General features: G+C 34.5%; 1 long non-coding RNA gene across 1 annotated transcript; it reads left to right on the forward strand.

The window, feature by feature from the left end:
* The first annotated feature begins 4,739 nt into the window (after positions 1–4,739).
* Positions 4,740–6,322, forward strand: LOC110903385. Its single transcript, XR_002571891.2, has 3 exons — positions 4,740–5,293; positions 5,393–5,445; positions 5,938–6,322. It is a non-coding gene; the product is annotated as an uncharacterized LOC110903385 (long non-coding RNA).
* Positions 6,323–18,555: the final 12,233 nt, after the last annotated feature.

The following is an 18,555-nucleotide window of genomic DNA, read 5'->3' on the forward strand; positions in this document are numbered from 1 at the left end:
GAGCAATCTAGGCTTCTCGGTTTCTGGTTAGTGTTAATTCTTGATTGCTTGCTATGTTTGATGTCATGTTACGAACTAGAGTTTCATGCTAGTGATGTTTATTGATGATATTATGTATTCGGTTCATGTGTTTAGATGATATACAAGTAGCTTTGATTCGGGTATTGCATGATGATTTAGAACCAATTTCTTGTACCGGATTGATAAACATGTTAACAGATTTGATGTACACATAAGCTAGGGTGCATGCTAGTTTAGAATCAGCTGGTTTAAAGACCCGATTTTATGTTCCACATGTTAACGGATTGATTGTTCTTGCTTAAGATCATGATAGGGTTGCTAAATGATTATGATTGCTGTTTTGATTCGTTTGAAATCATGATAGAAATTGTTGATTGATCTGTTGTGAAACTGCCAAACTTGTTTGCAATTGTCACGGAATGATTGATGCCGTAAATTAGGAAGTTTGTTACATTCCTGATCTCGACACAGATTTGCGAGTCGAGAACTCCCTGTCTCGACTCGAGACCACAACACCGACACAAGCAGCACAACTCGAGACCACGGTTGCGGGTCCGGTTGCGACTCGAGACCGTGTAGTCTCGACAAGTACATGATGACCCGAGACCTCCTTGTTGCGACTCGAGACCTTGAGGCCAGCACAACTCGAGACCGCATTGTCTCGACTCGAGAACTCTAGTCTCGACTCGAGACCACGAACACGGGCACACTGTTTTGGACTTTGCACACTGTTACGAGCCCAACCATTTGTGCCGCATACTTGGACCTTATTAACGTGACTGTTCTGTTGTTGATCTGCCATGATTATACGTGTATGCTATGGTCGTTACTTGTGTACAATACGTGTAGAACATACGTGCACTACTTGAATAAGAACCTAACTTGTATGGTAACCATGGTAGGACGTGGTTGACCACCAAATAGCTTGATTTGCTTTTCTGTGTATCTGCCGAGCAAACCAAGGTGAGTTCACACTCTTACCAAGGCATGGGTTCCCTGGGTCGGGAATGGGGTTGGAAGATTATCTCGTACTTAAGTTACTATCGGGATTACGTACTATGGGCCTCGGGAGAGGAAGGGATATTGATAGATACTGCTAGACTAGTGATACAAACACTTCTCTTCGCACACACGTCGGGGATGGCTGCGATAATAGAACCAATCTTCGCACACATGCCTAGAATGGCTGCGAACCATACACTAAACTTCGCACACATGCCGGGTGGGCTGCGATACAAATATACCTAGTCTAGAATACTTGGGAAACCCCCACCAATCTTCGCATACATGCCTAGAGGGCTGCGATACAAATGCATACGATACATGGATTATTAAACGAACATACGATTTACAATACGATTACTATAACTGAACCAACTTCTGTGAACTCGCTCAACTAGTTGTTGACTCTCTGTTACATGCCTTGCAGGGCCTTAGGTACTCATGGAGCTTGCACGGGAGGCGCAGTCGTTGTGGGCACGGATTGTGGAATTTATGATAAACACTTTTATGACATATCAACTTAATACTGGTGTTTGGGTTTTCACATTAATGCTTCCGCTACACTTGATTATGTTTGGTTTTGAAAACACCTTTCGTATTGATGAATAACTTTTACTACTTACTTATATGTTCAATATGATTAGTGGCTTGATCCTGGTCATGTCACGCCTCTAAGCGGTGGTACTCCGCGTGTGGGTTTTGGGGGTGTGATAATCAAGTAGTACCTAGTAATCTGATCGCTAGTTAATAAATCGACACCTAAAACGGGAGATTAGATAGAAAGAGGTCTCATAAACTAAATGAGTATTGGAACTCATGTAACATGGTTTAACAAAGCCCACATCCTAAATCGGAACCTATCCTAAGTGCTTACGACCCGTTACGACCCATTAAGGTAGCTTACGCTACTTTAACGCGTCGTCCGCGCGAATGCGCGTTCGAGACGCCTAACTAGTCCTATGACAAGTATTATATGCCCTAACATGTTTAAATATGTTGCATAATCAATTTAAGTGACAAAGTTTAGGTTACATATGCTTAAATACAATTTATGCATGAAAAGGGCATTTTGGTCATTTTCCTAAGGCATATAAACTACTTATCATACAACTAGTTAAACTAAGTGACCATAAGGTATAACCTCGGAAGGTTATTCCCTATACAACTATGGTCACAAAATATGCTTGGTTGGATCCTAGCGATCGACCAAACGGGTCGGGTTCGAAAGTCTAAGCGGTTGTCAAGACTGCTTGACTTACGACCCTAAACAAGTACTAGACTAAAAGTGACGAGTTAAACATGTTAAAAACATGTTTATCTAAGTTAGAAAACATGTTTGATATCAAAACAAAGTGTTTTGATACCTGTAAATAGCTTCGTCGCAAAATACACATAAATACGTATTTTGACCGAAGCTTTGACCCGTCACTTCGACTAATCGACGTGGTAATTAGTAGGTATAGTCACAAGGGACTATAACCATCGTGATTACGCTCACGTTGCAAAGTTCGAACGAACTTTGTGTTGACCAATTCATGGTCAAAGCAGAAAGTCAAACACTGTTTGACTTTCACGCTTGAAAAGCATGAAAGAAGCTTACAAAAGGTCCAAGCAAGGAAGAATTGATCCAAAACACTCAGGTTTGAAGCCTAGACTACAACTTAGAGCAGATTTTGAATCAAATGTGAGGAATGAATGAGAAACCCACTTCTATTTATAGTAAGTTTGGATCAAGGAGATCATTCCATGTGTTAGGAGGTTCAATCTTGACCCTACACTTGTGGAACATGGTTTCTAATATCATGGGACGCTCTAAAACAAGTCCATAGTATTGAAAATTTGCATAAAAGACCCTGGAATTCAAGCTAGTTGCTGAAAAACAGATTTTCTGTCAAAATAGGGGGCTCGTGTGCCGCCACAGCACCACCCCTTAGGGGTCGCGCGACGCCACAACTTTACCTGAGCCAGATACTTTCAAAACTTGGCAAGAATGGTCCCTGCAGCATGTTTAAGCCATTTTCGACGCGTTTAAACCCAGTTGACCCATTTTCAAGGCTCTACAAGGATGTTAAAGCATAGGGGACTTGAAACATGCTTGAAATTATCTCGGATGTCGGTTCGTTTGGTCGTGCGGTCGCGCTATTCAGTTAATTACGACGGAAACTCGAACGGACGCGAAAACGATCCAAATTACGCGACGAATGGTATTTTTGCATTCCAATCATTACAACAATTTTTGGATGTCCGGATATGTTCAGAATGTAAGATATGCACGTAAATGCAAACTTTTGCACTTTTCGACGCTTTTAGTCCCTATTGATCAAATAAGCATATTTTCGCATAACGAACCCCTCAAAGCCTTTTTTCTAAGCTATGTAAAGGATATTTAGGGTATGTTTAGCTTATGATCAAGTTTCGGAATATTCGTTACTATACAAATCGGCATAGTTTCGCAGTTTTTCGCAATTACTCATTACATTTCAATTTCAATACAACTCATTAAAAATCAACACAACCTACTAAGACTCCATGTGACTCACTAAAACCCAATTTGACCTAATTTCATGCATTAATCCATGACCCATTATTACTAAGACTCCGTGTGACTCACTAAAACCCAATTTGACCTAATTTCATGCATTAATCCATGACCCATTATAATTCAATATTACTCATTACATTTCAATATCAATAAAACTCATTAAAACCCGATACAACCTACTAATATTCCATGTGACTCACTAAAACCCAATTTGACCTTTTCGGTTCGGTTACATGTAATGATCAAAATGTAACTTGGTCAATCACAACAAAATTTGAAGTTAGTCATTCTTTGAGCATGATTGTTAAAAGTCAAATTAATAAGTCATAATCATAAATACGGTATACGAGACATTAAACATTATACGTTCGGAAACTAGTTAAATGTTAGTCGTCATACCCATTTACGTAAAACTTTATTGATAAAAGAAATAGTGTGATGGTCATCACAACCGGTTTTTGAATTAACTAGGTTACATAACTATACAATACATATAACTTTTTAATATTTCACTAAAAACATAATCTTATATTTATTTAATTTGATATTAATAAGCCTAACTATTCGTTGTTCGCTGCCAACAGTTCCAACTTTAAAAATAACCACTGGCAGTCCTCAACATATTGGCCTCCAATGGACCCTGACTAACAGAACCCTAACGCCGTTAGTCTCAGGTCGCCGGAAAAATGTTTTTTGGCCGGAATACTCAACATGTTTGCCTCGAACCTCTTTGTATGGACCTTTGGGAACCTTTTCCTAGTAAAAGCCTCAATTATTAAAGTCGTTGGAAAACTCCTTTTTCGTCGTAAAATTTCTTTTTTCCGCCAGAAAACTCAACTTTTTGACCAGATTACTCAACTTTTTCGTTCCAAACCTCTTTGTAACCTTACATCGGACCTTTAAAAACTTTTTTATTGACAAAAATGGTTTTTCGGCGACCGAGACTAACGACATTAGTGTTCTGTTAGCCAGGGTCCATTGGGGGCCAATATGTCAATTATTGGGATTGCCAGTGGTTATTTTTAAAGTTGGGACGGTTGGCGGCCAACGACGAATAGTTGGGTTCATTTATCATTTATTTATTAATATAAATAAATAAAACATAGTTTTAAATATAATTCCATATCACGTGTTCCCTCCCACTCCAACCCAAAATAAATAACTAAAACATAGTTTAAAATATAATTCATATCACCTGTTCCCTCCAATTCAAACCCCAAATTTTGGATTCCCTCCCATTGTCCTCCCTCAAATTATTAAATTCCCTCTAATTCCAGTTTTAATTTAGTTTCACCATACTAATACCCTTGTTGATACTCTCAATTTTCCATTCTTCCTTTTATCCCCGTCCTAAAATCACTCTTTTACTCTTTCTAATCTTCCCTATTTAGCCCGACCGCACGAGTTTCCGGAAAAGGTTCTCAAAGGTCCATACAAAGAGGTTCGAGACTAAACTCGAGATCCCTTCCGCGGTCAGGGGTACCGTGCAACTACCCTTTTATTTAGCCCGATGCAGTTGCCGGAACTTTCATGGGAACAAGACGGGGGTGAAACTCCTTATGGAGGAAAACTATCCCTTCATCTACACCACTAACCGATTGGGAGTTTCCGGTGACCCACAAAAATGGTAAACAATCTTAGCCACCAGTGGGTTTCGAGTTTAGTCAAATCAGAGGTGAAGTGTTTCTTTGTGCGAAAACAGTTATGGACGTAAGAGAGGATGTTTAGGTGAGTTTTTGTTTATTGTGTATTGAACACCATATTATGTGTGTTAAGGTATGTTTATTACTCTCGATTTGGGCATAATCATAAGTTTTGTATGTTCAGGACCAATTGTGATGAGAAGCGGTTGATGAGGAAGCAATCAGATGACCAATTGAGTAATTTTTCTATCTTTTCTTTTCTCGTTTTATTATTTGTCACTTTCATGTAAATTTCATCTTTATCTATTAGTTTTATGAAACCATCTTACAATAAATGGTACTATCTTACAATAAATTCGACGTCATTTGTGATAATAGCACTTCCTTTATTTTTTTTATACTCTTTGTTTTCTTACTAAATCTCTTCACTTGGTAAGTTGTTCATATGAGTTTCCTATACATTTGGAATTATTTTGTCACTTACTACAATTCTTGAGTTGAGGACTCGACCATTGAAAAAAAATTTGACATGTTTTGGTTTATAATGTACATTTAATCTAATGATTCAAAAATATATATATTTCTTGATAGATAGGCTCCACACCGTTGGGTTTTAAATGCCATGGTTGACTTAATCAAATAAGGAGCAATGCGTTCATTATAATCTTGAATTTTAATTTGTTTTCATATACTCACATTATTCAGTTAATAAGTTATTCTGTTATGCAGATTGCATTCGCTAGATACATCAATCTCACACAAGATTGGATAGATAATCATTATCGAGTATGGGTTCTTTCAAAACGAAGGAGGTTATGGAAACTGGGCACTTTTAAAACCATTCATCTAGATGGCTGCGCTTGATTTCTAGGTTTGTTAGAAAGTGACAAAGTTTGGTATTAATGTGTTATTATTGATGGTGATATTCTAATGTATTAGTACTTGCGCCACGGTTGAAGGATCAAATGGCAGAGTTGAAACAAGATGAAGCATGATATGAAGGAGAAATTTGTATCTTTATATTGTTAGGTTTCAATAAGTTTGATATTTTTTTCCTATTTCGTTTGTATATTCATCTTCGGTGTGATTTGTATATATGTATTTAAAATTTAAACTGATGTTTACATAAAACAAATAGAAACTAATATAAAAAAAATAAAAATTGTGAAGAATCTTAAATAAAATTGTCTAGCAAAAACCTCAAAATTTAAAGCAATTTTTTTGAAATACATTGTTGGATTCCTAGCAAACTTGTAGCAATCTAGCGTAACGGGAAGCAAAAACTATAGCAAATATTTTGTAGCTAAAAACCTGTAGCATAAATTTTCGTATCTAAATTTGTAGAAAGAATTTTTGTAGCTAAAAATCCATAGCTAACATTCGTAGCCAAAAAAAGAAAAAGGCAACAAACTTTCATAGCCAAATTGTAGCAGTTTCTGGCTAAGTTCGTAGCTAAATTCCGTAGCAAAAATGATAGAAAAAACGTAGCAAATTTCTGTAGCTAACATTTGTAGCAAAAACTTTTTCATAGCTAACAATCAGTAGGAAAATTTAGTAGCTAAAATCTCCGTAGCTAAAAAACCATAGCGAAATTCCGTAGCAACTTTTTCCGTAGCAAATTTGTGGCTAAAATAGCGACGGCTCTTTTTGTAGCTAAAGTGGTCGCAAATTAATTTCCGTAGCTAAAGTTCGTAGCAAATAAATTAGCGACGGGACTTGTAGCTACGGACCAAATTCGTAGCAAATCCGTAGCAAAACAGGTGTTTGCTACAAACTGGCTACGAATTTGGCCGTAGCAAATACCTATTTTTGTAGTAGTGAAAAGAAATAACGACAAAACGGTGATGGAAAATCTTATTAACCCAAACCAAAGAAGTTCCCCCCAGAAACCCTAGATCTTACAAAATGTAAGATCTCAAACAATAGAAAATCCAATGATCAACTAATAAATATAGTCAGTTGATCAACAATACAAATATAGAAGATCTCACAATAACAACCATGCGAGATCAACAACAACAATCTCTTGAACAAACCCTAACAAACTAGAGAGAGAAAATGTAACTAACAATCTGAAGGAGAGAATGATCTAGAAACCCTAAAGAGCTTGTTATATATCTGCTCTCAACAAAGTTTCATAAAAGCCCTCCAAATACCATCACTTTTCATCGCAATCCTCAAATACTTTGTTCTTTAGTCCCTCAACAATGAAACCTGTACACTTTTAACCTCAAGAATAACATATAAATGACTTAAATTATTTCAACACTCCCCCTTCATTCATATGTTTGAACATGTTAACAAGACCCAATCTTTCATAAAATATCTCATGCTGAGATGCAGAATGACCCTTGGTAAAAATGTCAGCCAATTGAAACTCAGAATTGACCTTTTAAGGACTTATAACACCAGCAGAAACCTTCTCTCTCAAGAAATGTAGATCAATATCAAAATGTTGTCCTTTCATGAAATACTGGATTAGCAGCTATAGAAATAACTACTTCACTATCACAAAACAAACTAACAGGCAAACAACACTTTATACCAAGTTCCCTCAACACATTTATAATCCACATTAGTTCACAGGTTGCAGAGCACATAGCTCGGTATTCTGTTTCACTTGTGGATCTTGATACAACACTCTGCTTCTTACTCTTTCAGGATATCAATGAAGACCCTCGGAAGATACAGAAGCCAATAACCAATTTCCTTGTTACTAAACACTTTGCCTAAATTGAATCAGGATAACCAACAAGTTCAAAAGAATCTTCCTTTATAAACAATAAACCTTTACCAGGACACAACTTTAAGTTTCTAAGAAGTCTAAGTGCAATTTGTAAGTAAGACTAATTGGGACGATGCATAAACTCACTCAAAAACTGAAATGCATAACAAGGTGGATCAAGATGGGATTCCAACAATTGTCACTTTAACAAGAAGGAATGTCCATTTCCAATCGACCGTTTGCTCCTTTTATGGTGTTCACTATGAGTTAACTAAGCACCCGTTTCTATCATGTCCTTCGGCCATTGATATTTGGGAGATGGTAAAAAACATGGACAAGATGTATGATAACGCGAAGAAGCTTGATAAAAGATTTACTTAATTTTTTTTGAAAGGTGAAAGGCGATGTGACATATAAAAATACAATGCAATTCATTGTTCTAGCCACTCTTTGGTTTATTTTGAAAAGTAAGAATGACAAATTGTTCAAAAGATGCTTCGAAGCTCGCACATGGTTAAGAATACATTATTACGAACTGGTGGTTTCGCTGGTGGCACGATGATACTCCAGTGGTGCGTCAATAATCTAAAATTTGTCGTTCAAAAAAAATAGTTGAATTAATTTCAATATGTATGCTTTATTGGTGTAACTTTTCTCTAGTTGATTTGCTGTATCTTATAATTTTGCTATTATAATATTCTTCTTGTTGCTAGCAAAAAAAAAAATAATAATATATTAAAAAAAATCTGAACACCCCTTTAAGGGTGAGAGGGGTGGTCATCTCTTGATGAGAGGTAAACTCTTCACCCATCCAATCACATCTTAACATGTCAATTTTTCTCTCTAAGTCCCCTCTTGCATGTGGTCACCTCTCTTGGAGAGAGAAAAACTATTTTTTAAATATAAAAAACATAAAAAAAATGTAATTGGTTTCATGTGCAGCCAACGATCAAAAAGTTACATCCCCTCACGCAGTGATTAAACACCGAATTTAAACAGCGACGCGCGACAAAGATCACCGGCGGCGGTTTTCTTCGCATGGCAAAAGGGTCCACCGCTGTCTTTACCGCACCCATTCCGTTCAGCCTAAGCTATGGAGTAAAGTTTAAGCAAAGTGGCATGCTTCTCATGCGGCACTACATGATATTATTTAATATATTAATAGGACCCACCTACATATGTCGTTTTCCTTGATAAGTGCAATGTATTATCGATATGATGATCTACCAACTTTTTATTTTTTATTTTTATTTTGAACGACACACTTTCATGAAAACGGAAGGTCACTAATTTCTTTTCAAAATGGAGATGGATTCCCATACATTATCTTTTCAAAATGGAGATGGATTCCCATACGTTATAATAATTATTAATGGAAAAGGTAGAATTAAAAGATTATTCAAAACAAGAATGGCATTCAGCGATGAGGATTACCATTAACATTTTAGTTCTTTGGAGCCAAATTATATCCATGTGTAGCGGACAACGAAAAAGTTTATTAAACAATTCACTTCTAATAAAAAAAAAAGGAAAAAAAAAAAGCTTTGGTTGTTCCCTTACACATGTGAAACGAATTTTACCTTTTTTTTTCTATCAAGCTATACATCAAACATATTACTTTAAACATTCATCCTAGCTACTATAAATCATTTATTTAAAAAAAATTATATTTTTAATTAATTTTCCCACACATACATTTGGTTTTTAATAACTTTTTTTATTGTTGAGCACCAGAAAGATTGGAATAACATTGCACCGACCTCCATTTGCATTTCTTTATATCAATTTGGCTCTCCTTTAGTCCTTGTGACAAAGCCGTACATTAAACTAATAAAGTTTAGCTTTTAGAACTTTTCGAGGTAAAATACATATTAGTTTCAACTTCTAATATGTAGTTTACCAATCATTACATATCAGTTTCAACATCCAACCAGGGGCGGACCTAGTAAGAGTGGTGGGTGGACGGGTGCACCCCTTGAAGATTTGGTTAAACCCTTAACCCGCACCCCTTGAAGCTATTTCTTGGGTCTGCTAGTGCTTCCAACTTCGGCTTAGTGCAAACAACTAAACATGAATATGAAAATTAACTCACTAAAAGTTATAAGTAACAAAGTTGGTATATACGTGGATGATTTGATAGTCACGGGTTCAAATATGTTGGACATAATAATATATAAGTTTAAAGATGAAATGAAAAAGGAGTTTGACATACAAGAATTAGGCCTATTAACATACTATTTGGGTTTGGAAGTTACTCATTTTGGTTCAATCACTATTAAACAGGAGGCATATGCTAAGAAAGTATTGCAAATCCCCGGCATGCATGAATGTAATCCAACTAGCTACCCAATGGAATCAAGGCTCAAGGTGTCTAAAGATGAACAAGCTCTTGAAGAGAATGGGACATGAACGCTTGAGGGGCTACTCGGGGGTAAAAGGGCTAGACTCAAAGTGGGTTACAAAATAAAATACAAACCAGATAGGGGAATCAAAAGGTATAAAGCAAGGCTCGTCGCTAAGGACTTCACTCAAATAGAGGGATTGAATTTTCACAATAAATTTGCCCCAGTTTCCAAGTTAGTCAAGGTTTCAACCCTTTTGGCAGTAATGGTCCGGAAAGAGTGGTCGATCCAACAATTAGACGCAAAAAACGTTTTCTCACATTGTGATTTAGATGAGGAAGTTAGTTTGAGAACTCCCCCAGGTTTCAAGAAAGGCAAGGAGAGCAAGGTCTACAAATTAAGGAATTGTGTAAAGCTTTGCATTTTGTATTTTCCTTATTTAGAAAGTGTAACTCGTATTTCTATATTTGGAAACTTGTAATCGTATTGTATTCGTATTACTTTCCTATACTTGTAGTCCAAGACTTCGATCGTAATGGAAATTCACTTTTATAGTTATATATATACACATGCCAACATAATCAAAACAAAGACTTTTCATAAAAACCTCAAAGATATGTGAAAATTCTAAGTATTGAAGAAACTTGATTGTTTGTAGAACAATTGGTTATTAAATTATTCCTATTTAAATTAGTATATGTAGATTCAATCTGAGGGATTGCGATAATTAAATACGCACCCAAAGTTGAGTATCACTACCCCCCCCCACTTTTACTGTTTTATGTACTATTTTGGGGGAAGAACACGTCGTTAAAAAGAATAATGAAATGTTTTAGTATGAAACATGCTTTTGAATAAATGTGTTTTAGTGAGTATCACTAAGACCCTATTTTTACTGTTTTGTGAATTGTTTTGGGGAAAGAATACATCGTTATGAAAGATAAGTATACATTTTTGTATAAAATATGCTTTTGAATTATATAAAATATATTTTCATGGAAAATATGATTTTTGGAACAATACAATATATTTTATGGAAAACATGGATTTGGAAAGGTGTATGACTTAAACTGTTTTCGAGGAAAAGGAGTTTTGATTGATAAAGATATGTTTTCAAAGAAAATGGGTTTTGACTGATAAAAATATGTTTTGGGGAGAAACGGGATTCGATTGATACAAATATGTTTCGGGGAGAAACGGGAAAAGATTACGGTGTTTTGGGTAAAACGATCGTGGAATAAATTGAGTTTTGGTGGGACAAATTTATCGGGTCTCAAGAGTGTAAGTAACGGAATAGGCTTACTTCATATGAGCACAGCGGAAATTTGTACAACATATGATTTTAAATTGTTATTTAGTAGGTCATATGTATTAATGAATTGGGGAGGCACATGGAAATATCCCTGCCATAATGTTTAATCACTTAAGTAAAATACGCGTGGAATTGTTGATAGATCTATTGGGTTGACTACCCCATCGTGACCGGTAGCTCCGTGTCCACATAGCGGCGAACTGAATTCTTTAATGTCTAGTATTGATTAGAACCTCAATCGTAATATATAGCTCGTAACGCATTGCAAACTTACGAAACCAAAAGTATGACTATGTTTAATATTGAAAACCATGGGCACAAGTTTCCATCAGAAATACACTTGCTCAGCTTATTTTGGATTATTCAACCATGGAATTTATTAAGGAAATAAAATTGACGTTCTTAAGCAAATATGGATATTTTTAAAATATATTAAGAAAGTTTTTCCTTAAACAAATTGTTACGAATTTGAAATGTGAACTCACCCTCCTTTCTTCAGGTACATGAGTTCAGCTTCGGGAATTTTGGCTTGTGTTGTCATGTGGTTGTATGATGCTAATGTAATTAAATAGTGTTTGGACATTTTTAACTACTTTTGGGAACGTGTGTAATAAGACCCCTAAGGGTCAAATGACTACGACTTGGTTCTGATGAATGTGGTAACTTTAAAAACTATGTTTTAAAATGAACCAAATGTCCAACATAATTATAGGATTGACCATAAAGACTTTTATGGGTACCAACCTCCATCACCGTTACGTTTGTATTTCCGCTATGATGTTTTTGGGGTGTCACACACTCCTGTTTCATTTCATTATCCCGTTATTTCTTCTCATCACAACACCTCTTATCAAAACAACCAAATCTCCACCTTTTTATTTCCTTGTAAAGATCAGCAACAATGGGTGCATATGAAATCAGAAACGAGTTCAGTCTTGAGTCCAAATCCACCATGTTTTAATTCATTATTCGATTATTATTATTTCACATTAAGAAAACCAGAAACCTTTTAAAAAATTGGAGCCCCAACAACAGATCTGGGGTTAAACGCCTTTAAATATGACATAATTAAGGTTTATAGGGGGTTTGAGAAAACCCTAATTTTGAACAAAAGGGAGAAAATGAAAATTTTGGATAATAAAGCTCTGGCGGTGTTCATGAAATTGGTTAGAATTCCTAGTTTCTAGTGTCTAAAAACATCAAATCCACATCGAGTTTTAAGAATTCTGGACTAATTTTATGAAATTTTATCAGAATTTAGGGTTTTTGTGGTTCAAATAAAATAAGGCAATTTTTTTCATGAAATAAGTTACAATTTCCGGTTCCCGATGTCTAAACGTCTCAAATCAACGTCGAATTTCATGTAAATCCTGTCGAATTTCATGTAATTTTGTATATTTTCATGCAATTTTATGGAATTTTATCAAAATTACGGGTTTGTTGTGTGAAAAACGGCACAAATCCAGTAACTTCCGTACTATTTTAATAATTATTTATTGTCTGCAATTATGTGTTTTAACGTCAACATTATATGCTTGCATGTCATACATTAAAATCATGCATGTTACACATTTCATTTATCGCATTGTGGAACCAGAGCCGGCCCGTAAGGCTTATCAATCCAGGCTAAGGCCTAGGGCCACCAAAAAACAAAGGCCTTCAATTTTATTTCCTTTCATATATTAGACTTGTTTTTTGCCATGTAAACAACGTTTCTAGGTCCAAGATTTAGGATTTACACTAGGAGTCTGCATTGTCCACTCACATAACACATCAACCCTCGTTACTTGCGGCGTCTTTTGAGTAACTAATGTGAAACTGATTGCGGATTGAGCGAAATTAGGGCCAAGATTAGGAAAAATCAGTGCTATGGTTATTCAATGTCTCAAATCTCAATTCCTTTATACTAATTCAATAGGGCTCTGACTTTGTAGTTCGCTTAGGGCCTGCAAAAACGTTGGAACGGCTCTGTGTGGAACAATTTAAGCATTACATCAAAACAATTATTAAACTCACCGGTTAGACAGGTTATGTCAGCACAGCCTCAGTAAGCTAAACGATAGATTTAGGACTTAGATGTAGGCCCGACATAAAAAACATATTAAATACCAAGTGGGAGAACAAAGATTTATGTTAACACTTTCCGGAAACTTAAACAAGCGCCAAAAACTGTCCGAAACGAACTATAAATAACAATTTCAGCATTTTTCAGCAAAATTCAGCATTTAACTAATTATATTTGATGTAGAATAGTATAAAACATCCAGAATAACTTGTAAAGTGTTAAGGATGAAATGTAACACCCCAAAAATGTTTTAATGTGCATATGTGTGTAAGAATAACTAGAAAACATAACTAAGTTAGAATATGTATAAAATGTTGCCTCTTGAATGAACTGTGACCAAATTTGATGTAAACATATATGTGGAAGGACTAAACTTGTAATTATGTATAAGTAGAATAATAAAAATAAATAAAAAATACAAACACACACATGTATGTGTGTCTGGAACGATCCAGGCAGAGGAGAAAGGGGGAAGAACACTCCTTGATCAGAAATCAACAAGATTAAAAGGAAAATCAAAGCCAAATCAATGGATGAACCCGAATTTCTAATCATTTAAGCTTGTTTATCAAAGTGGTAAGTCGAATTTCTTAAATTGATGATTTGTAAGAAGTGGGTTTCGACCCAATCATGAATTCATGTATAAATTTGTGTAATTGGGAGTTAGGATTACACTATAGGACAAGAATTATGTTCGATCTTGGCCATTTGAATGATTTAAAGTAGAAACCCGATTGATGTAATATTATGATGAACGTGATGTTTATGTAAATGTAACTATAAGTAACTTTGATGTATAATCTTGTATGAGTAGGAAATCATAGACAAAATTTATGTAGATTAAGAAGAACATGGAATTTTGATTGATTATGATAATCCATGGTATGAACTAGTAAAAGCATGCTTAGAATACTTGTACCTTATGCTTTGTTAATACGATGCACACCAAGTGTTTGATGAAATGCTTAAGAGGGTAAATGTGTGAAATTCTGAAATCTAGTGATAATGTTCGCGACTAGAATATGAGAAATTATTGTAATGATGGAATGGATTAGTGGGCCAAATGAACGGATGCGTTTAATGTAGGCGTGAAAGAAGAAGGCCCAAGCACCAAGAAAACGGAAAGCTCACAAGATCGAGGTATGTTACTTTACGCATACTCTTTTATTTTGTTATTACGACATTATTATGTGAAAACCCATAGTTATGATAGTTCGTGGTAAATCATAGTACAAAGCCTAACCCGTGACGAACGGGTCATATGAATGGAATTCATTATGTAAAAGAATGAATCCTAACCGGCTCGTCATGAACGAGTCGAATGGATAAGTAGATATCCAAAAAGGACGAGTATGAATTAACCCGACATGAGCGGGTTAAATTGGATGCACACACTAAAGATGAGATGGATGAATTTGACCCGTTGTAAACGGATCAAATGAATGTATGCGTTATGAATATGATTAATCCGTTATTAAAGGATTAATGGAATGTATGTTTTATTTTATCTCAAGTTTGAGATGGTATGTATTGACCCATTATAAACAGATCGAGTAAAAAACGTAATATGAAAGCAATGAATAGAATGTATGGATTCGTTAGAAAAGGTAGTGTTGTAATTTGCGAAATGGATTTTTGAAGTTTTGTTTTTGTTGTAGGTAAATCCGCAATTTAGGTGATATAGCGAACTTGGAATGAACGCACATAAATTACGCCCACAACGCGCTTCCGAAGTTATCTATTTGATATGGGTCAAAACTTTTGTTATGTTTATAAAACCAAACATGTGTAATCTTTTGTTATTAATATGTTTTCAACATTAGCTATGACTAGTAAACTTGTAACTAGATGATGTTTAAAATGTCTTACTCTTTTGACAATGATGGAAATACAAATGATATGTTTGCAAAAAAGTTACAATGATTTTCAAGTTTTTGTGTTTTCTCGTTAAAAATGGATGTTTGAATTAAGGGGCGTTATATGAAATCATAACACAAAAGTTACATCAAACCGTATAAATTACACAAGTTAGCATGTTAACGAACCGACAACCGAACAATTATCCGAACACTACCAAAACACCAAAAATGAACTAGAAGCATTGTTTTAGTGTTATTGAACTAGTATTGGTCATATAACATCTTAAAACACTTAAACCCATCTAATATAACATTAAACCCCTAACTTACATCTTAAACCCCTCAACTTCCAAACTTGAACACTTAACCCCCCCCCATTGTTGTGGACGGTCAAAACATGGGGCCCACAAGTCCCCATGTTGTCTCCTAATGTGAATGAAGATTTGTGGGTTAATTGTATTATATGATGGAAGTTATGTATACATGGGTGTTATAAGAACCTTATCACCAACAATTCTCAACATCACTTTTCATCTCACATTTCAAACTCCTCTTCTTCCTTTCTTCCTCCCCACCTCACGGCCACAACATCATTATCACCTCCATTTTCTTTGATCATCCAAGCCATTCCAAGCTCATCCAAAGGTGTCTCAAGGCTAACAAAGGAAGGTTCAAGCACTAGAAGTTGAAGAAACATTCTAGGAAGCTTTTAACCACCATCTTCTCATCATCTTCTTGTATCTCTTGCCACTTCCCTAGCCACAAGAGCTAGTAGTGAGTCCTCTAATCTCGATTTTGCTTCTTGTTAGTAGTATGTTACATGTGTACAAGTTAAACCATCAAGAAAACTTAACTTTAAAAGATGAACACTTGAAGAAACAACCTAATTTAAAGAAAAGAAGTGTTTATTTTGTTATGATGAAGTATGTGATGAAGTTGTTTGTTTTGTGACTTTGTTAAGATCCATCATATGTAAGCTTGTTAGAAGCTTAGATCTAACAAGTTTAAGCATGGATCTTGAAAGATCCATGATGAAACATGTTAATAAACTTGAAGATCTTAAAAATGAACTTGTAAGTTGTTTTAAAATGAAATGTTCATGTCCATAAACCTACTAATCAAGTGGATGAACAAGTTTACAAATTAAAGTTTTAACAACGTTTATGAAAATTAACAAGTAAGCTTTGATATAAGTAGATCTACATGTTTAAAGTGTAGATCTAGATTACTACAAATTTATATGGAACTTCAAGTTTATTACATGAAAAAGTATGGATGAATTTAATGGTTATTACTTGCAAAATTGTTGATGATTGAGTTTTGATGTTTAAAAGAAAATAAACACATGTTTTAAAACATGGGAAAACCTCCATTTTTAGGGGAAACTATGTCAAAAATTTTATAAAATTTTGGCATTTAGAAAAATATAATTTTTGCAAGACTTTTTCCTATACTAAAATGTTCAAGAAAGTTAAACATGGTTTTCCCCTAATTTTGGCATTTAAAAGATTAAAACAAGTATATATATATATATATATATATATATATATATATATATATATATATATATATATATATATATATTAGGGAAAAATATATATATTTAGTTGTCACCAAAATTATGTGCTATGTGTAAATATATACTAGTGTACATGTAGGGACTTGAAATACACTAAATACTCCCAAGGAGTATAAACACCAAATACACTTAAAATACAAAAAGAAACATTTATGAATAATATATACATAATCCCCATACATGGGTGTATGGACAAAAATACCAATATATATATATATAGGGTAAGGTTCATGGAACCACCTTTATTGCGAGAACCGCGAGAACCAATGTGAACACAACCTAAAATAGCTAAAAAAAACCTAAAAAAACCCTAAAAAAACCTAACCCCCCCAAAGCTAAATGCTAAAAACTAAAACCCCCAAAAAACCTAAAAAAACCTAACCCCCCCCCAAGCTAAAATGCTAAAAACTAAACCCCTAAAAAATCTAAAAAAAATTTTTTTAATATTTTTTACGTTACAATTGCTACTTTTAGTAGCAAAAAAAAAATTATTTTTGCTACTAAAAGTAGCGATTTTTTTATAAAAAATATTTGTGTGTTTTTTAGCTATTTTTAGGCATTTTTGATTGTGTTCACATTGGTTCTCGCGGTTCTCGCAATAACGGGTGTTTCCTAACGGATCTTTGTCATATATATATATATATTCGTTATTGAAATTATGGACTTAGACGCTTGGACAAGTATATGGACAAATATATAGAGAGAAAAATATATATAATTACTACAATTAATGGAAATTATACAAAAATTAGACAAGTGATAATATATATATATATATATATATATATATATATATATATATATATATATATATATATATATATATATATATATATATATATATATATATATATATATATATATATATAGGGAGCCGCTAGAATGAGAACCACCCCGAGTTGTAAGAACCGCGAGAACTACACCCCACGGAGCGCCGTTCGCCATGATTTTTTTTTACAAGTAGATGTGTATATTATAAACACAGCCGTAAAAAATCATGGCGAACGGCGCTCCGTGGGGTGTAGTTTTTTACACCACAAGTTTGGTGAAAAAAAAAAGAAAAAAGAAAAAAAATTAAAAAACACCAAACTTGTGGTGTAAAAAACTACACCCCACGGAGCGCCGTTCTCCATGATTTTTTACGGCTGTGTTTATAATACACACATCTACTTGTAAAAAAAAATAATGGCGAACGTCGCTCCGTGGGGTGTAGTTCTCGCGGTTCTTACAACTCGGGGTGGTTCTCATTCTAGCAGCCCCCTATATATATATATATATATATATATATATATATATATATATATATATATATATATATATATATATATTACGAACAAGTCTTAAAAATATATTATTTTTAATAAACATAATTCCCGAAAGTATAAAAATCATAAGAAATTATTTTTGATATTAAATACAAGATACATAAGTATTTATACCTAAATACATGTATACTTGCCTAATT

Source organism: Helianthus annuus, chromosome 13 (assembly GCF_002127325.2).
Source record: "Helianthus annuus cultivar XRQ/B chromosome 13, HanXRQr2.0-SUNRISE, whole genome shotgun sequence".
In the NCBI taxonomy this organism is placed as follows: domain Eukaryota; kingdom Viridiplantae; phylum Streptophyta; class Magnoliopsida; order Asterales; family Asteraceae; genus Helianthus; species Helianthus annuus.